Source organism: Protopterus annectens, chromosome 11.part0, assembly GCF_019279795.1.
Source record: "Protopterus annectens isolate FY-2018-M chromosome 11.part0, PAN1.0, whole genome shotgun sequence".
Classification (NCBI taxonomy): domain Eukaryota; kingdom Metazoa; phylum Chordata; order Ceratodontiformes; family Protopteridae; genus Protopterus; species Protopterus annectens.
In genome coordinates, this window is record NC_056745.1 from 314,736,232 (window position 1) to 314,758,340 (window position 22,109).

The window sequence follows — 22,109 nt, forward strand, 5'->3', positions numbered from 1 at the left end:
ATAATTTTATTTCCTTTTCAGCTGCTTTTTTATTATTGCATTTGTACCTGAAGATTGAGGTACGCTGTGCCTTTATAATACTGACAAAATTGCTAATACACTGAAATACATTTCAACATTCACAGAATGGTTAAGAACATGGAATGGTATTCATACCACATAAAATTCCCTGTGGAATACCATTTGTATTTGTGTATTTTAGGCTAAATGTGCATGAAGCAGTTTTCTACCCTCTTGAAGAAATGACTGACTAGATATTATCTATCAGAAATATCCAGAATCTCTGTTTGTAATATATACTTAAAGATAATCTCAAGTAAATAAATACTTGCTTAATGATTAGAATAACAGGCACTGCCATCCACTGGAGTTTTCTTTGTATGGGAGATGTGCTGTTTGTGAGGGGTTATTCACCCAAATTTGATTCAGCAAGTTACACTTGCCAAAAGTGCATTTCACCAAATTCTGAATTTTCCCTTATGGTTTGTTTTGACTGCCGTAGTAGTTAAAATAATAGCTGTGAAGCAGAAACTAGTCATGGACAATGTATGAGTCTTATATGTGTGTGTGTGTGTGTGTGTGTGTGTGTGTGTGTGTGTGTGTGTGTGTGTGTGTGTGTGTGTGTGTGTGTTCTTGTTGCATGGTTGGTAACACACCCCTCCATCTGCGGTACATAGACTTGTTTATTTTCTTTCTGACAGTTCTTTTTTCAGACAAGTTAATATACTGTTTTAGATATGTGGAGTAGCAGAGGCATTTATTTGAAAAGAGAACGTACCATCAGATCTTTGGTGTTTGTCACACAGTGAGTGTGTGTTTGCCTGAAACCTTTTTGCAAACTCCCTACCTCTTGCTCCCTACATTATCTTTAACAAAAATTAATTTCAGCATGAGCTAAACTCCCAAAAATATTTAATTACATTGACTCTTACCTTACTTAAGCATGTTCATTTTATTTCCAGCAGTGTAGGCTATATTGTTATTTTGCATACCACACATTTTTGCCAACTGACACCCTGCTTGCTAACTCCTTTGAATCATCTGCTATAATGTAGTTATCTCTGTACTCTGCTGTGGCATAATTATTTTGTATGGATCATTTCTGATTCACAATATGTGGTCTATTAAAATTACTTAGGAACATATTTTGTCTTATCTCATATGCTCAGCACCATGGTAACAAGCCATGAATAAAACAAATCATCTATCAAAATTCACAAAGGAGAAAAATATCCCTTCTGACAATGTATGGCCTATGAGTACTTGGCTGATATTTCTTTTACAGGCTAGAAATAGAAATAAAAGGCTGTTGACCTATTAGTCTGACTTGCATATTGCGTAAGTGTTTTGAGAAGACAATGTGGCTTTCCTGCCAGCAAGTTATGAACTTTAGCTCCTAAAATTATCTACATGGATTCCTTTCAGGGAGATCATGTATTACTAATATGATATTTTTTTTATGAACAGAATGTTAGCTCCTTGAATAATTCACCAGCCTCCATAGTTTTGCTTCTGGGTCTGGCTAGGCCTTTGACTCCATCCCTCATTAAACAGTTCTAAGGGCTTTAATGAGAACCGATACCTCTGGATGTGTAGCTAAATGGGTGTCCAAATGGCTACTTGGTAAAACCTACAGGGTGAGAATTAAAAACTCCTACTCCAAGTATAGGTTGATGGTGAGGGGGAGTGCCTCAGGGTTCAGCCTTGGGGCTACTATTATTTGGTGTAGTGATGTCAGAATGTCCAAAATCTAACTCTGTATGGTTATGTAAGTTTTCTTACTTACCTATTTCTCAATGTTATTGGTCTCCAGTTTCTTATTTTCTTTTCTTTCGCTTTTTTTATATAGAAACTTAACTACACCTTCATACATTTCTTCACCATATATTCCTAGTTTGTAATTTCCTTCCTTTTTCATCCAAATTTAAAAAAAAATCCCTAATCCATGCAGTCCTAGTATAACATCTTATCTAACCTTTTCTCTTGCTTTGGAGCAAATCCTTATGAACCTTGGGAAGACCCTGAATGGTTGGTAACTTTTATGTATTTAAATCAGCTCTTCTTTTGCAAACAAGGTCTGAAAAGCATGTTTCACAAAAGCCACCTTCTGTCACATAAATTTTGAGTTTTTTACTATTTTTGACAATTTTATCAGTGGAGTATTTTACAGCTAACATTTGGATTGTTATACTGATTTTGGTTTGTTCACTTATTACTATTTTATATCTGGTTCTAAACCTAATACTTGCTCCCTTAAAAACTGCTTAGCTCCAAATGAAACTTCATCTATTTTTTTCCTCTTAATACATGCAGCCTTCATATTATCTTACTAATCTCATTATTTCAGTTTATAACAGAAACATTTTCCTATTTTATAATTTCAAACCAACCATTCTTCTTTGTTCTTTCTTCTTGTTTTTATTTTGCTTACAATGCATATTTCTGTCTATATACCTTATGCCCTATTATTCTTTTATTTTTTCAAGTAATCTCTCTGTCATAGAAATGTATTTATCTTCTGTATACATTACAGTTTCATATTATTTTATATATAAATTATATTCTTCTTTTTCTTGTTTTTTTTAAAACTTCTGTCTTCATCGTATATACATTTTTTAAAATATTTTTCCTAAAACATTATACACTGCTTTGTCCATGAAGTATAAACTGGCTTCATGCGTTTGTGATGTATCTAATACAATCTCATTTCATTTTTAAGCATCCTTATACAAGTAATCTATGCTGCATATCCTTTTAAACTCCTCCATCCCTATATAATTTTGCCTGATTTACCTGCACTAGCCTAGTTAGCGTCAAGATCTGAAAATTCTGCTTTTTATTCCTTCCTTCCTTTTCTCACTATTTCTGTCATATTTTAAGACATCAGGTTTATAAAGTTCATAACTTAATACTAGGCTAACTGCCCATGTGGGCCATTTTAAGCCTAGCCAATTATTTTCTTTGAGGATCAAACCCTGCACTTTGTGTCTGTAAGGTAAACACTTTAAAAATTAGGCCCCATAAATATGCCTCCTAAGAGTAATTTTACATAAGGGATTTTGTTACAAACACAATTGTGCATGACAATACATATGCACTGACATTACTAACCCAGTGTTGAATTTGAATTCCCTACTTATCTGTTTACATAATCTATCCAACATAGGATTAGCTGTAAGTACTACAGAAGCTGTGGACTCACCTTCTGGAGAAGTCTCTGTGCTTTAGTCCCTTCACAACCCTTCCCATTTTCTGTCCCCACTTCTGTTTATGACCAGTGACAATTTTTCCCTACCAAAGGTAAAACTCATCCTTAAAATTGTAGAAAAGCAAGTGGACACATTTTCGGGTGCAGGCTACTTCCAAAGGGTTGGGCCCATTTTCAGTGTGTGCCCCAACTATTTTGAATAATCATTCCCAAATACTTGATACTAGTCTTAGTTTTTCCTCAACTGAAGCCCACCTTTCAGCTATTTCTAATTTCACCAAGGATTCCAAAGCATATCCCATTATGTGATACTCTTTCAGTTTTTCTATACCTATGAATAAATCTTTGCATTCATTTAGTAATTTGGCCCAATGTGGTATGCGTTTCTATTCAGAGCCATGTATCTGTGAGTCCAAGTGACATTGCAGTAGAGTAACACAGTACAGAATATTCTGTGCCTACCAGTTCACCAATTTGCCAAATGCATCTTCATCCCACAGAGATAAGAGACTGCAATGCACTGTTGCCACTAGTATGGGGTTCCAATACACAGACACACACACACACACACACACACACACACACACACACACACACACACACACACACACACACACACACACACATGCACTAGGATTACACACTGACCACTTATGGAGTTCAGCATTTCACACACACACACACACACACACACACACACACACACACACACACACACACACACACACACACACACACACACACACGCTCACACACTTCCAAGGAAACGTTGGTAGAATACCTCAATTCCTGACAGCTTTCTTCCTGGCAAGGTAGTACTGCCACCATACTAGGAATAACTAGGGACCAAAATTCCAGTTACTTGTGTAACTCTTGATCTATAGCTATATAAAATAATAAAACAAAATTATAATATGCAGAGCATTCTGGCCAATTATAGGCAAATATCAGAGTTTGCCAATCTACAATGCTCAATAATACTGTCTCCTTATATAATACGTAATGCACAATTAAATAAATACTAGCTGCAAGATCTTAAAATGAAAAAGTAAAATTGATAATTAGAAAATAAAGAAGTTAAGACAGTGCTAATATGGATTAAATTTACAGAGGTCACGATGATTGCACAATGCACATAAAACAATAATCAGTAGCATAGACAGAATCCTTATTGAATAACTATAGACTTACACAATTAAATAAACCAAATTACTGTAACTTAAATGGTACTAATATATCATATTCTAAAATATTATACAGGTAGATGCCGATTTTCATGATAGACTTATACAGATGTTAACTGTAATAGCTTCCAAGCAAAAAATTGTTTTTCCTTGAAAATTCCTTAAATTTCAGTTAAAAGTCTCATACCACAACTATATTCTCATTTGCTATAACCAATGTTTTCTTATTTTCTCAAATATTCAATTCTATTCTTAACTCTTATTGGTATATAAGCATATATTATAGCAAGCCTTTATACCCCTTTTACTTAGATCACATATTAATCAAAAAATATATGACAGCAAGCCTTCCAGTGGCACTAGATCCACTCCACTTCACACATTGTGCCAATCACTCCATGGCAGATGCCATTTTGATTGCACTGCATCTCTCATTGGCACACCTTGAGAACAAGGACAGCTATGTTAGAATGTTATTTATTGATTTCAGTTCAGCATTCAATACTGTCACTCCAAAACAGCTAAGTGAAAAACTGGTTCATCTAGGTATTAATGCCCATATGTGCAACTGGATCCTGGACTTCTTGACTGAAAGACTACGAAGGGTATGTGTGGGCAATAACTCTTTGAATAGCAAGACACTCAACACAGGAGTACCCCAAGGCTGTGTGTTGAGGGCACTACTGTTTACAGTAATAACCCATGGCTGTAAAGCTTGATTCAACACCAACCACATTATCAAGTTTGCGGATGACACTACATTCTTGGGCCTCATCAGCCAAGAAGAAAAAGCCTTTAGGGATGAATTGAGTACTCTGACTGGTGTGCCAAGTACAACCTTGACCTTAATGCCAACAAAACAAAGAAGATCATAATGGGCTTCAGGAAAACAGAACCAGCTCATACTCCTCTCATGATTAATGGTGAGATGGTGGGAAGAGTAAAGAGCACAACATTCCTGAGAGTTCACATTGCAGAGGATCTATCTTGGTCATTAAACACCGGTCATATAGTAAAGAAGGCTCATCAATGTCTTCATTTCCTGAGGAGACTGAGGAAAGCATATATCTATAGGGGTACCACAGAAAGTATCCTAATGTGACCTGTTCAGTGTGGTATGGGAGTTGCTCAGTTTCAGACCAGAAAACCCTACAAAGGACAGTGAAAGTGGCAGAGAAGAAAGAGGGCTCCAAACTACCAGCACTACACAAGTTATACACAACACAATGTCACAACAGAGCTACAAAAATAATCAAGGCTCCTATACGCCCTGCGTATGAACTGTTCACATGCTTGTTGTCTTGCAGAAGATACTGCAGTGTGCGCTGTAAAAAGTCCAGGTTCAGAAACAGCTTCTTCCCTCAGGTGGTGAGACCTTTGAACTCTGGCAAAAATCTTAGGGAAGCCAGACACTGACAGGATATGGGACAGCCGACTCTTTTGATGCAAATAAACGAGAGACAGTTCAGATTCTAAACTTAATGCATAGATGGCAATAAATATGCAAAATTATTCTAACTAAATCCTCTTATTCATGTGAGAATCACACAGTACAATAGGAACTTGTGCAATAAGAAATCATTCATCTGTTGAAAATTATAAATAAGGTAAAATATGGTAATATGTAGTAGAATAACCTGTCTAATGTGAAATGATGAATATATGTCCATTGTATGTGTTATTGTATGTCTTCTCAATTTGAGCCTGGTGCACGCAATTTCATTTGGATTGCACTTGTGTTGGCTAAATGACAATAAAGTTTATTTTGACTTTGACTTTGTCATATAACAGTTGGACTGTAATTACTATATCTATTATTTTTGTCTACTTACTTTTAATCATACCTCCTATCCCTGAGCATAGTTCCCTCCCAAAAACTCCAAACTATTTCTACACTTTTGCTGTCTGCTTTTGTGCCTCAGCTAATTATCTTATATCTTACTACCAATACATATCTGCTTCAACATTTTCACATCACTTATAATTCAGTAACGTTTTTACCTCTCAAATAATGCCGTTTATATTCACTGAAGAAATAAGAAAAGTATCCCTTACTTTACTTTGCAGGTTTTTAGGTAGTAAGTAGTAATCTCTTTTCCTCACCTTTATTTCTAATAAAACCCATCTCTTCCACTTCTGGTCATCTTTTCTTCTGATCACTATAGTCTGCCAGCACCTTGTATGTAGTATAACTTTGGAAGCTGAGTTCTTCATCACTGTCATCTGTTGTTTCATCTTCTTCAGACACATTCTTAGTTTTGTTCCAAAATTTCATTTTCTGTTTGAACATTTTTTACCATTTGCATGCACAGTAATATTTGCATTTGATTCAGCTACACCATTCATTTCATTGTTGTTGACATTGACAACATTTACAGAATTTCCAATATTTTCCATTTCTAAACTATGTTTAATTTCACATATTTCTTCATTTAAATTAGAGCAGTCAAACCACAAATGGTCCATTTTATTACATCTCCTACACACCCTTTTGCAATGGTATGAGAATGTCCATAATCCCTATACTGTCCGTGCATACTTTTATTGTAGTCTTGAAGCAAATCTCCACCTCTGCCACAAAAAATAAATAAATAAATAAATAAAAAGTCTTTGACTGTCTCCAGTCATTTAACATTCCTCTCTTCCCATTAATTATTACAACAATAGGCAAATGATATATCTTTCTGCCTTTCACCTCTAATCTATTCCATTTTTCCCTGGACACATTTCACACTGGAGTTTTATCCATTACTTTTTTTTTAATATGAGGCACACTTTAACAGGCACGAGAAAACAAAACAAAAAGAAACAATCAAACAATGTCTACATTCACTTTAGCTGTTGTAAAGTGAATAATTATTTATTTTTCTTTTGCTGTAAGGTCAACACAATGAAAACATAATACATCCAAAGCTCATAGAATATCTTTCCATCCTAAACTTTCAAAAAGTTCTGTGCTAGAAGGGTTCAAAAGTTATTCACAATAACTTCCAGAGCTCATGTGGATCAAGGCTTGCACATCTTCTGTTGAAAAACCCAGTGGTGTTATTATTTGTCCAAAATTACATAACTCTGTATTAGTAATACATTTCTTGTTCTAACTGGAACAACAGGTCTTCGCCAATCAGTAATGTTAGTAAAACTGGATTTCTTTGGCTAATCCCACTAGCAGCCACTGGTGCATATAGTTTTCTCATTGCTGGAACAGTCAGCACTTTATTTGATTGTTTTAAGGGCTCTACCCTCTTCCTTTTCCTTCACACAACATCTGAAGGTAACGCAGTTCTGCTGCACTCTATCTCGGCACTATGATTCATCATATGAGTTTTTCACTGCATCTCTTGGCTATATCAACCCAAGAAATTACTGAGGAGTCACTCAGGTCCTCTTCATTAATTTTTCTTTCATGAACTGAATTTCACATACCTCTGTCATCAATTTAGGGACCAAAGACAGAAGGAGAATTTCCCATATGCCCTGGGCAAGTTTATCTTATAACTATCTCCTTTGGTGCCCTCTGAAAAACAGATCATGGGTCACAGCCAAAAAATTGTAAATAAAAAAAAAAAAACACTGTGTAACCATTTCCTTGTACCCTAAATCCCACTTTTCATGGATACAGCCTAGAGTTTTTTTAGCTGCTGATTTATTTGTCTGATTAGCTCTTAATACTAGTGTTAATTGATCCTAAGTTATCTACATCAGACTAGCAATAGTATCGACAGGTTTGTTGTTCCGTGCTTAAACTGCATGCATTAAATTCTCATAATGATGACACCCACCAGTGTACCTCTTCCCTGCAGTATGTGAATGCATATCACAAGCAGAGGATAAGAAAGATGCTGTTTGTGGTTCTGGCTATTGTTCAACCTGAGTTGGGGTCACCGTAACAAGATATGCAAGGATGTGATGGCTTCATTAATGAATGCTGATATTGCATTTCAGGTCATGGGTAAAGTGTTGATGTGCTTAGTTTGCGTTGATCTAACTGTATCAGAAAACTGGAGAAGCATTTTTGTTTTTGTTTGCATTTCCTTTTTTTTTTTAATTCGATTAGTCTTTTTATTTTGCTGTGTGTGATATAATGACCTAGGGAACTCTTGTCTGTGAGGGTGATGGCCTAGAAAGCTCCAGCCTGTCAAGATGATTGCCTAGAACATTCCCCTTATTTTGTGTTTCTTTATTTAGCTATAAAATGCTTTACCTCTTTTCTTGAATGGATTTGCCCGTTTCCTTAATTTGGACCATTATTTCTGTTTTTTCTTGCTGCATTCTGCCTTATTTATTACTGCTCTCTCCATCTGTTTCCTAAATGCCTTAGTCTGCTTGGCTGAAACTGATGTTTTCGAATGCCAGTGTCGTTCTACGGATGCACCACACTGAATAATGTAGTTACTGATGAATACAACATTCAAGGAACATATAACCCTCTTATTTAGAATTAGATAACAGCATAAACTTTAAAGAACAGCTTAACTTCATTTACAGCTCCATCTACCTCCCTATGGGAGGCTTTGCCCATGTACACATCAGATTTAAATACTATAATTCCTAGACTGCGCGACCTCAGAGAAGGGGAAGTGTATACATTACCTCTTTCATAAAGTTTTACACACTTGGAGATGTTAAATTTAAATCTGAGTTGTATAGATGACCTGAGTTTATTTGGAACATGTATAGGAAGTAGAAATTGGAAGCCACTAACTTTTCATTCAAGGTTCTATCAGGAAGGGCCTTAAGTCAACTTGTGCCCTAGGCAAAAGGGCTCCACGGCACCCCCACACACCACATGGTGCCCCCATCCTGGTCTACCTACATCAAATAAATACTGGAAAAGCATCCCTGCTACAGCAGTGCCCTAGGCTGCCGCCTAGTCGGCCTATGCCTAAAGCTGGCTATGGGTTCTATATAATGAAGATTGTGCTATTTTCAATTTAACCTTATGTAGTTATGGTGAGATAGGTAGGGTGATATCTGGCAACATTAATTTCTTAACCTAAATGTCTTTCATTTTCCTTATTCATAAATTGTACTTAATCTCAGAACCTCGGTGGATTCTTCTTTCATATTATTTTACATATTTGATTCATGCAAGTGCTTTTTGCTTTGTGAAAGTCATATTCAAATAATACCATTGTTTACCTATAGTATCTGCACTGCATTTACTCTTGCTTGTTAAATCTTTCTGGAAGTACTTTTCCGTTATAAAAATGTCTATCTTCTTGAAATCTAGGTCCTTCCCTTTTGATTGTCTGAATTGTGTAGTTAAATGACCATAGACTACAATGTTTCCATCTGGCTACTGTGTTCCACGCATGGATTCACTCTTTTTTTTAATTCGATCCACCCTTTAATGCTTTTCTGATAATGTTTATACTTTGTACATCCCCCTTACCAACATAACAGTAGGTACCAGCAAATCATGTGGTCACTGGGGGCTCCCAGTTCCTGAGCGGGGCACCCACAGCAAGTTATCTTATCATGATAGTTTGTAATGTGTGCCAAAACAAAAAAAAAAGCTAGTACAGCAATTTTGTGTACTTAGTAAACCAGCTGAATAACAACTCTTTTTATCTATGTCGCCATTAGAATTGAAAGATATCTCTGGTTATAGTAACAGTATTTTATCAGCAACAGGCTTCACAATTCCATGAAATGTTTTACCACTGACATTAGTGCCCCTGGCATAGTTAAGCCCTGCTAGTGGAGATTCACTCCAGTAAATCTAACAACATAGCCAGCTTTAGGTACCTGCAATCCCTGTGGCTGCAAAGGGGCCCCATTAGTCATCCTTGACTGTATGGGGGCCCCACAAAAGTTGTTGCTGGTTGGGGAAAATTAGGAGAAAAATGTATTAATTTCCTGATTATGCTCTTTCAGATGAACAGGTCTGTGATATGATCCTGAAACATAAGCAAGGTAAGCACTAGAGCGATCAGCAGCCCGGAGTGACTGATCTTGGTGCAAACCTTGCATTTTAAGTAGAGCTGATGCTTATGATCTTCAGGGATTTTTTTTTTTTTTTTTTTGGTTTCAGGGAGTTTTATAAATACTGGCAGAACACCAGATACTACAACTTCCAACTTATTTGCAGAAAAATTCAGGACAATTCCAATAATAGCAGAATAAAGGCTCAAAATCAGGAATGAGTTTTAAATATAACTCTAATTTAATTAAAAAGTTAATAGTATAACAACTTTTGCATCAGCACTGATTTTTTTTGGAAAATAGGTATAAAACTATGATGGCTGGATTTATTGACTGTATGTAGTACTGAATGATTTACAAGCAAATCAAACTATTTACGAAGAATAGAGCAAAACTGTGAGCAAAATCAGGGAAGGTCTGTAAAATAAGGGACAGTGACAGGCATGTATTACTCCTCATTGAGGTAAATAAAAGTGACTTACCCCTGCTGCTGTTAGGCGACTGCTAAAGAGCAGTTACTGATCTGGTGTGAAAGTACAGGTGTTGTACGTTAGCTGAATTAAGTGCAAAACTGGCATTGCTATGGCTTATGTTTGTGTGAGTTTGTGTGTGTGTGTGTGTGTGTGTGTGTGTGTGTGTGTGTGTGTGTGTGTGTGTGTGTGTGTGTGTGTGTGTGTAAAACAGTGATTTTTATCAGTGCACACACCCAAGAATGCTAGGACACATACATTATTCTTCTGGGTATCAGTAAAAAATGTACCAAACAAGTAATTATATTTAAAAACTAATGTATAAAATATGTCACAGAACTTTCAGATGCTTAGATCATATAAGAGTATGGGGAACCCCACTCTCCAACTGTATAACTGGATGCAGAGGGTGCTCCTCAACTGTGTGAGTGCCCCACAAAAGCTGTTACTGGTTGTGACAAAATGAGGAGGAAATAATGTATTTATTTTCTGATTCTGCTCTGTAACCTGAACAGGACTGTGATATGACCCTATTAGGATAGAGCTGATAATGGCCTCTGCTGTCAACTGCACTCATTCTAAAAGCAACCCTGCTTGGATGTGTGTGTACAGAAAGCTGATGTAGGTTATGTGGGGGAGGGGTTATGTAGTTATTACTTCTTTAATTTTCATCACAGTCAAACCTTAGCGGTGTGCACATGAGGTTATTATAGCTTGTGTTTGGGCTGAGGACAGTGTGGTCATTGTTTCTTTTACTTTTCTCTCAAACCTCAGATGTGTACAAAGAAGGTTACTGTAGCTTGTGTAGGGCCAGAATACTGTAAAGGAGCAACAAAGTACAACACATTACTGTCATTATTATTTTTTTACTTTCTTCACAATCACACTTTAGGCATGTATACAGGTAGCTGCTTTTGACAGTTTGGGTTGAAGAGTGTGGAGGCATGCTATCCATATGTATGTCAGCAGTCACTGGAAATACATGACCGTGGCAATTTGAACCTCTGCTTTCATCCCAGTCTAATACCGGAGGGATGGATACGCAGTGTTTTTTGGTGGGTTAGGGAGCCAGGCAGCTCTCAGATAGGACCTTTATATATCAAGACAACAACTGGCTTGTTACTTTATTGTGAGGCTGCTATTTTGTCATCTTTGAACATTAATCCTTGGGTACAATGTAGGTCTTCCCTGAAAGAAAAAAGAAATGACTACATTTTTTTTTTACTCATGTATTTTTTGTTTAGGCCACCACTGGATTGCAACACTGGGAAATTCTCTAAAATATATCCGAGAACATATATAGCCCTATGGCTTCTTGGGCCCTGGCTTGTTTGAGTTATTTCATAAATGGTTATTACTTTGCTTAATTGGTCAGGAAAGGTGTGTTGAAAAGATACAAGGAAAGCTAAACCTGAACAGCAACACAATTTGTGTGTGTGTGTGTGTGTGTGTGTGTGTGTGTGTGTGTGGATGTGTGCGTGTGTACATGTGTGTGTGTGTGTGTGTGTGTGTGTGTGCACGCATGTGTGTGTGTGTGTGTGTGTGTGTGTGTGTGTGTGTGTGTGTGTGTGTGTGTGTGTGTTGGGTGGCTGACACAGCAGCTCTAGGGTGCCATTTCACCTACGTCCAGACCTGTACTTAGAGTTGCTGCAAAATATCATTATTGCAACTAAATGTTAGTAACTGTGAATGTCCCTTTGTGAGATGGGCCAACATAGTATGGTATACAGACGTGTTGTGATATAAGGGCATTGTATTGTAGCTACAGGTCAGTCTGTGTGTACAACTCGTACAAATTTGCAGCATAAATTAAAAGGTTGCTTAGGGGTGGTGGAAGTGACAGGGTGATACATAGACTGGAAGTGCCTAGGGGCCCTCCAATTTGACATCTGCTTCAGGCCCCCAAAATGCTAATACTGGCCCTGCTTGCCAATACATTTACTCTTCAAATATCACATGATCCTAGGACCACTCTTGTTTGGCATCTACTTCTCTGAAGTACAGGCCAATACTAAGTGACTCTGGCTAACAAAGTTTGCAGATGACTGCAAACTGGGAACCATTATTGAATATCCAAATGATGTGGATACTCTACAAAAGGGACTTATAGAAACAGATATTTGGTGCCAGAGCCATGGGCTCAAGCTCAATGCCAAGAAATGTATAGTTATCCCCTTTGGGAAAAAACATGTACCCATGAATTACCACATAGGTGGCAGGACACTAAACACCAAAAGTGTAATAAGAGACTTAAGGACACAGGTGGACAGTGGTCTCACCTTCGATAACCACATCGCCACAACAGTCAGAAAATCCTTCTATGTGGCACACCTCATCACTAAGGGCTTTTCATTCAAAAAAAAGGAGGTCATTGTCCCAATGTACTCATCCGTCATTAGACCCATTATAGAATACAACGCCCCATTTGGTATGTACCTCTCAAGACACCTGCTACAACTGGAAAGACCACAGAAATACCTCACTAAAAGAATCACAGGCCTAAAGCTGATGCCCTATGCTGACCACCTTAAAAAACTCCAGCTATACTCTGTTGCATATCGTCTACTCAGAGGCGATCTCTGCTTAACATTCAAGGCCATGTCAAACCCAGAGCTGTTGGACATGCAACACTTAAAGAAATCCCAATTCCTCAGAGCCACACACTCCAGGGATCTAAACCTTGTCATCACAATAAACAAAACATGCTGGATAGATAGGTTTCTGCCCCAGACTCTGGAATAGACTGCCCATACATGTCAAGCAGAGCGCCTCTTTGGCCCTCTTCAAAAGAAGTCAAAGAAGAAATCCAGCACCCCGAGCAGTAGTAGCAATAAATCCTTTATTAAACCAGACCAGTTTCAGCAGTCAGCTTTCTTCAGTGGTTCAATAGTTACACAACTGTTACTCATATTTATTGGAATTTCAAACGAGGCAGTATGACATAATTTCCTGTATATAATAAAACATAACCAAAACATGATAGTATGTAAATAGACATATATAATGCAATATGAAGTAGATATTTAAATTATATGATAAAATGCAAATATTTATTCCAATATACACATCAGAATTATATTGTTAAATTGCATTTAATAATATAATATAGTGACAATCCTGTGGTTCATTGTAACAAAAAGAACAAAAAATGTTTTATAACATGTATATATATTATAAATATTAGAGACACTAGCCCCTCATAATTTATCATTCAAACCAGGTGGAAATAAACCACCTAGTTTGACAATCCATTTCTTCTCTTTGTGGTCTAGCAATTTATGCCACCCAGTTTTAAAAGTTCTGTTGCCAGAGATTTTATCAATAACTATAAAAGAAAACTGAGCCGTTTTATGTATCAAACTGTGTTTATACAAAGCAATAGTGGGCCTGGCATTCCTTATATCGCCTAAATGTTCAGAGATGCGAATTCTAAATTGTCTGGATGTTTGACCAACATAGAATGCCCTACATATACATGTGGCCAAATATATCACCCAATCTGTGCTGCAATTTGCAAAATAATTGATATTAAACACCTTTCCTGTATTTTTGCTCGTGAAATCTTTGGTGGTAAATACATATTTACAGAAAGAGCAATGACCACAAGGGTGACACCCAACTAATTTGTCTCCCAACAAAGTAGTCTGAACAATAGAGACGTCTGAACTTTTATCATATAATTTAAATATCTACTTCATATTGCATTATATATGTCTATTTACATACTATCATGTTTTGGTTATGTTTTATTATATACAGGAAATGATGTCATACTGCCTCGTTTGAAATTCCAATAAATATGAGTAACAGTTGTGTAACTATTGAACCACTGAAGAAAGCTGACTGCTGAAACTGGTCTGGTTTAATAAAGGATTTATTGCTACTACTGCTTGGGGTGCTGGATTTCTTCTTTGACTTATATGTTTGGTTTGTCCGTGCACCAACCATACTTGCTAGTCTGTTCTTTTTCCACCTCTTCAAAAGAAACCTTGACGAATGGATGGGAGAAAGGAAATTCACCCCGGGGATCATGTCAGTCGCCCTGCTAGACAGGGGTCCAGGAAGCAAATAGTGTGGGAAGAAATAGGCAGGGAATTGTTATGCCTAGGCTTGTATAGGCCCTAGGACCGATAGCCTATTACCAACCTATGAACTTATGAACCTATGATCATTTTTCATACACTTTAACAAACACATATATTATATTACATTTCAAATTACTTTTTTGCATGTCTTATTGTGAGATATTACTTTTAATCCATTTACAGTTCTTTATTACATTAAACTCATGGTCATTTGTATACTTTTAAAAAGTAACACATATAACATATTACATTTCACATTTCTGTTTTCTTTGTCATATTCTGAAATATTACCTTATGTCCACTCACTATTTGCAATAGTACTCAGTTTGTGGTTTATTTTTCCATAGGGTAATAAAATGCCCCCTAATGCGCTATGCTCAATTTAAAGTTGAACCAATCTAGTCCATCTAAAGAGTCAGTGTCCAGCTTGCTTTCCTTATTTAAGAAGATGCATCCAGTAAGTCTCTGAATCATTTAATTGCATATTTTTATATATTTGGATAATCATTATTTTTATGGTTAGTCTTCCATCTTAGTGTCTGTTTTTTCTTTCTAGTTTCTCCTTTGGGTCTGAACATCAATTCAACTCCAGTTTTTGCCTCTTTCTTCTTTCTTGATAATTGCTTCCATTCATTGCTTCATTGCCTACTTTTTGTTTTAAATGGGGATGTAACCATTTTCTTTCCTTTTGTTTGGCTTTTGTCTCTGCTCCTTTTCATGTTGGCGGCCTACATTTCTGGCCAAGGCTTCTTGCATTGTTTTGTCTATACATCTTATCGATTGCTATGGGCTATCACATGTCTTCAGCCTCCAGCCACATTAGTCTTAATATCACTTGGTATAGGATGTCATACTTTATTACCTTCTCACTTGCTAGCTTCTGAATAGGAAAATAGCCTCTATTTTCTTTCTGGTACTGGCCAAGAAATCTGGGTTGCTATACCGTGGCTTTTGTCCACAGAACCCTTTTTGTAGCAGGATTCTCTCTGTTAGTTCATAGGTTGAGAAATGTACAATGATTTGCCTTGGACTGATCTGTTGCCTTTCCTGGTATCCATGCAGTTCAATGTGCTTTTTCTATCGTTATTTTTTCCAAAGGTATTATTGTCCATTCTGCCAGTAGTTATTTTATGTAACCCTTGCAGTCCCTTCCTTTGTTTTTGATACTATGATCAATCTCAAATTCTTCATATAAGCTCTGTTTTCTTTCTCCATTTGTGCTGTGTGTAGCAGTTCCATCCTTGGCTCTGCGAGTTGCACCTATGCTTTTAGGACTTCATGTTCATTAATAGGTGTTTGGATAGTTTCTGTCTGTTCATTAATATCTTCTCTTATCTCTCTCATTATGCTTTATCTAGCTGACTAATTTACTGTTCATTTGCCTTATCTCCATTAAAGCATCTTTGAAGGTCATGTCAGTATCCATTTCACCTTGAGTGCCATTCAGCTCCTCATTTGCATTCTTCGTCTCTGCTCTTTGCTTCTTCCATTTCTTTTTTTCTTTTCTGATACTCCATGTCTTCCCTTCTTTTTGTGTGTGTCATAAACCTTCTTCTGCAGCACTTTATTTTTTTCAGCTTTAGATTTTCCTGGCTGTGTTAATCTTATTTTCTTTGACATTAAATGGAACCAAGAATGCGTGCCAATTTACACATTTCTTACTATATCAGAAGTCCTCAAGGCTGTATGATTTTTGAAGGGGAAAATAGGTTATGTGCTTGTTCACTTCTTTGGAGAGAGAGAGAGAGAGAGAGAGAGAGAGAGAGAGATACAAATTGGGACAATCTGTTAAGAGAAATTCATCTGAGTTGGAGTGATTATGTAACACTGAAGTAGACAAGATAAGTAGTAGTACATCTGTAAAAAGGTCAAGTGATTCAGTTACTGTGAACATTTAACTTTTTTTTCTGGTCCAAAGACAGTTGGGAAATTATAAACAGTTGCTAAGTGAGAGGACATTAAATCATTACATCCGAGTGATGCCTCCATGTGCATCTGCAGTTAAGTCCTACTGACGCCTTTAAGTGTCAGATATTGCTTATTCATATTTGCATCAGCAATTCCAAAATCATGCTATGCACAAGGTTTTAGAATATTTCATCTTAAAGTTTACACAATAGCAAACTCAACAGCATTAATATTTGGCCTCTGTTTAGTGCAGGTAAAGAGATATTAAATGTTGTTTTTATGATATAAATTTATATAGGTATAATTGTCACATTTTTCTAAATATTTCAACAACCAAGTAACACAGACAGAACTCCTTAGCCTCATATGAAAGCTCTCAACTAGATGAACAAAATGCTGCTGATGTGTAACTTGAATTGTTGCTGAGATAATTTTAAGTTGTTTATAAAATATTACAAACATAATAGCTACTGTGTTAACTGTGACTTATACAATTCAGTTTAAGAAGTAAAAACTAAAAAACATCACCGCTATAAAACTGGTTTGCGCCGAAGGATTTGCCATTTATACTTCTTTCATAACCCCTACGTTTCCAGATATATGAACATTTGCTTGAAATGTGAGGACATAATTTGATTCTGTCAAAAGGCTTAGGCTCCACCCTTTGGAAGTTACAGTGCAAAGTTCCTGAGCTCCACTGGAGTAAATGAGTTAAAACTAGTAACAGATTAATTAAGGGATGGAAGAAAGAATTAAAACAGTTGGATAAAAGAATATGGGTTAGACACATAGAAAGGAATAGACTAAAGCTTTACTTGTAAAATTAGGGTGGTAAAGAGCAGACATTTTGGATCCTATAAAGTTTGAGAAGATTGAAATAGGAAGTTGTTGGAGAAGCCATATAAGGAAGTAGGTAAATTTATATCTTATACTATGTATATATGAAACAAATGGAAGAAGTTTTGGAAATAGTGTATAGACTATATTAATAAAGTGATGGTAGGGAAACTCCCTTGACCAGAAATGTTCAAACAGTAATGCATAACTATTATGGGGGTTGTATTTAGTTAGGTATTTCAATCTGGTGAATATGGAGCAAAATACAGGAAAGTGAAATTTAGAGCAACTGAATTTAAAAGGTTGGATTAAAAATATGCAACAAGAATATGAGAAAAAAATGACAAGGGGTCAGGTTTTAAAGTAGATGTGACATAAACATGATGAATTAGGCTTAAATAAATAACATATAAATAATGAAAAATAGAGACAAACAGTGCATGAGGTGTTAAGGTAATACTGAACACAACTTTGTTATACATTTTGTGTTTGGTTTGAGAGATACAGTTTTTTCCCCAACACAAATATCTATAGGTTAACACTGATATGATATTCAAAATGTATATTACATGAAGTAAGAATGCATTTAATTTTCATATTTGATGGACTTGTTAAAACTGAATAAAGAGATATTACAAATGCAAGCAAAGTAGAAGTGAGGGGTACACAACTGCAATGCTCTTTTTTTAAATACTCCCTATGGTAGAAACTGAAGTATCTTAAGAGTGTTCACCTTATTCTAAAGCACAGAGATCTCAAAATCAGTATTTGTACATTGCAGGGATGGGTTTTGCATGGGGAATACAGTGGGGGGAGTCCTGAAATTGCATTGCACTAAGTTTCAGTTTTCAGTATTTTAAATAGTCATTGCAATCTCCAGAGTAATGTTGTGAAAGTTGTAGTTGTGGGTCTAATACTTGTGTCATATAGACAGTAAACATTATATTAGATTTGGTTATAGTCAAGGGGGCTATATGTGGCATGTTGACGTCCGCTCTCAGTGGTACTTTCCATTTCTTTGCACTGCCACCCCAAATATACATTTCATTATTTTCTAACATTTGTCTTCTTTACAAAAAGGAGTCCTATATACTCTCTTTGTGACATTATGCTTACATTTGTAGGCCTCTGGAACAATCACAGTGGTTTTTTTCTTCTTTTATATGCTAAGCTGTTTTGAGCACTTCTATTATGCAGAACACAACATCTTCTGCTATTTATTCTCCAGTTTCCTTTTCCTTAATGAATCTGGATATGATTTTATATGTTGCTGCTACATTTAATGCTCTAGTATTACTGAAATATTCAAGGTGTTTTGAAAAAAAAATATAAATTTTTCTGTCTGCCCATATTATCATAATCATCTTTTAAGTTTGACCCACATATGCATTTCTCTGAAGAATCTGAATAAAACTGCATTTTGAGGCAGACTGTATTTTTGTAGAATAATACTGTATTTCGAAATTTGTTCTGTTCAACAGCATAGTCTGTGTTCATTTAGAACTGGTTCCACTTGACCCTTTTTCAGTTGAAATAAATTATAAACAGCTTCCTGGTTTGAAGACTCTGAACTTTTCCCACAAAGACATGTTTTCTTCATTTGACAACATGTATGCTTCCAGATAGCTTATTTTCCTTCAATAAAAAGAGGAAATCAATCACCTGTTTTCTTTTTTCTTCTTTTTAATGGATGGACATTATACAATGTCTGCTAAAAAATGCCTCCAACAGATGCCCACATGCATTGTAATGGTAAATACTGAGTCATTCATAAGACATTCAGGGCTGATAATCATTTATTATGCTTCACTCTCTTCTTCTCAGTATAATATGCATAATAATGGCTTGAGTTACTGTGACAGTGAAATCATGAAATAATATAACTGACAAATAAAAGTTAGCCCTGAGTTGAGTCAGGTCTGGTTTACTCTCTGGGTAGTCAGCATATATTTAGGGAAATACTGATTTGTTTGCAGGCACTATTTCAGTATAGAAAGTGTGTTTATATATTTTCAATGAATTTGAAAATATGTGACAGCAATAGATCTGTGATATTATGCCAAAAGCATTAATATTAATCAACATTCATATAATTAAGTTTCTGTAATGAACGCATGCATGTATGGATATATGCAGATATGTTTAATACACGTGTGTTTGGCCATGTGCTGGATAGTGCTCAGATCGTGCTATTTATAGCAGATATCTCATAGGCAATGTTAATGCTGCCTGGTTTTACCTTTCAGTGTTAGTACTTAATTATCATTAGATAAGGGCTTATCTGTTACATACATGTTTAGTTACAACAAATCTGATGATAAAAGGTGATCTGTGCTGTATTACATAACCAGTGTACAAGCAGATAAATTGCTATTTAGTGTTGGGGGCACTCATTTTGGGAAGCGGTCACAACTGGCATGTGTGGCAGATACTATCACTCATCGTAGCATATTGTATGAAAAGATTTCATAAATCACAGCTGGCATGCTGAGAAAACGACCTTAGCCTCTTATATTCCATTGACTCTGAACATGAATCTTCTTCCTTTTTACCTATTTTCCCCTGCTTCCATGGGCCCTAATTATTTAATAATGCCATATTCTGTAGAACTGCATTTGTGTGTTTAATGAAGGAAGACAGTGGTAGAGTGAGCCTGGGGAAAATATATAGTTTCATCTTTCTTCATAAGCTATCTTTTTAATAATACAAGGTATCTCTCACTTGGAAGTTATGATATTCAGAATAAAGTTGCCTCTTACTGCTGGTGTCACATTTATACTACCAGTCAGAGAATAAAATAGGGCTGATTCTTTCATGAGGTGTAGTAATAGATTTTGTTCTTTACTCAGTCCTTTCCAGGATCATTCCATACAGTGCAAATATGTGTTTCCAAGCCTGAGTCATAGGAAACAAGGGATGAAGGACTTCACCATGCTGGCATTTTACAGAAAATCAATGCCAGTGGAGATGTGTAACATAGAACAGTGTTGGCTAATACATGCATGTAGTATAAATGCATCTGTGACCTACAGCAAAAATCTACTGTGTTTACAGAACTGCAGTCTACAGAGTCATTTGGTAAAGGGAAGTGACGACTTTCAACATCTATAACAATCTGGTTAAATATAACTCAGGATCACATTTTAAATAACTGTTAACCCATTATATTTAAACAACCCTAAAATACACTGAAGAAAAGCAAAGTACAGCTATTGTGCCCATTGTTTGCTCATCTGGTTGGAAGAAGCAGCTTTTTCAGATCTACATGCAATCCATGTACTTGTTCATTAAAAGTAACTCTCATGGTAAAACACCAAAGTAAAAAAAAAATTATAAATGACAAAGTGTATTTGGAAAAAGACATGGCAATATTTTGACCCATCACTGCTTTTTTATCATACTTAGCATTCACTGAGACTTAGAAAATCTTAGCCATTTTAAATATTTCTCCAGTTCACTACAGACATGTAACTCAAGATGGCCTCTAGAAAGAGACGGCGAGAGAGAAAGAAAGAGAGAGAGAGAGAGAGAGAGAGAGAGAGAGAAAGGAAGCAGTAAGGTGACAAGTTATGCTTTTTTTCATGAGGCAGGTTGGAGAGCTTCTGCCACTGTTATGGAACAAGTGGTATCTCCATTATATACCACGTAAAACACAATGGTGTTTACCATTGCTTCATATAACACATGCATCTATAATATGCATTTTATTTTTTATTAAACATTTGAAGATAATCCAGAGTTAGCTTTAAGCAAATGTCTTTAGAAGCACCTATTTCCTAATTCACATGTCTAAAGGAACAAATTATGAGACATCAACTGATCTTTTTCATCGACAACTTTTTAGTGGTATGAGAATAGTATAAGCTTAATACTGAAATAAAAAAATGATTAAGACTTAAAGCCAAATACTGAAACCAAGTGACAGGGATTTTATATATATACATATATATATATATATATATATATATATATATATATATATATATATATATATATATATATATATATATATATATATATATATATATATATATATATATATATATATATATATATATATATATATATATACACACACACACACACACGCACACACACATACACACACACACACACACACACACACACACACACACACACACACACACACACACATATATATAAAAACTACAGAGGCAGTTTATGCATTGGCAGGCAAAAATGTCAGTGTCATTGCTTTAAGTAAAATAGATTCAACCTTGAAAAGCCATTGATTATTGCGAAGCTGAAAGAAATATTTACTTGGCAGCCATTTATCAGTATTTGCCTGCTTTATTTCTTAAATGTTTATAACACACCTGTATACAGAGACAGACTTAATGACATGCACAAGAATATGCTTTGCCTATCCCTCCTATCGACAGTTGGTAGCAGAAGCCTTTTAAAGCACAAAGGGTATCAGCTCTTCAGCCAATCTGTGATAAAGGAAGAAACGAAATCACTATGGAAA

General features: G+C 35.9%; 1 protein-coding gene across 1 annotated transcript in view; it reads left to right on the forward strand.

Moving 5' to 3' along the window:
* The window catches only part of LOC122815364 (dynein axonemal heavy chain 3-like), a 4,921,723-nt gene that overhangs the window by 203,696 nt on the left and 4,695,918 nt on the right, over window positions 1–22,109 (forward strand). The gene's annotated exons all lie outside the window — the stretch shown is intronic.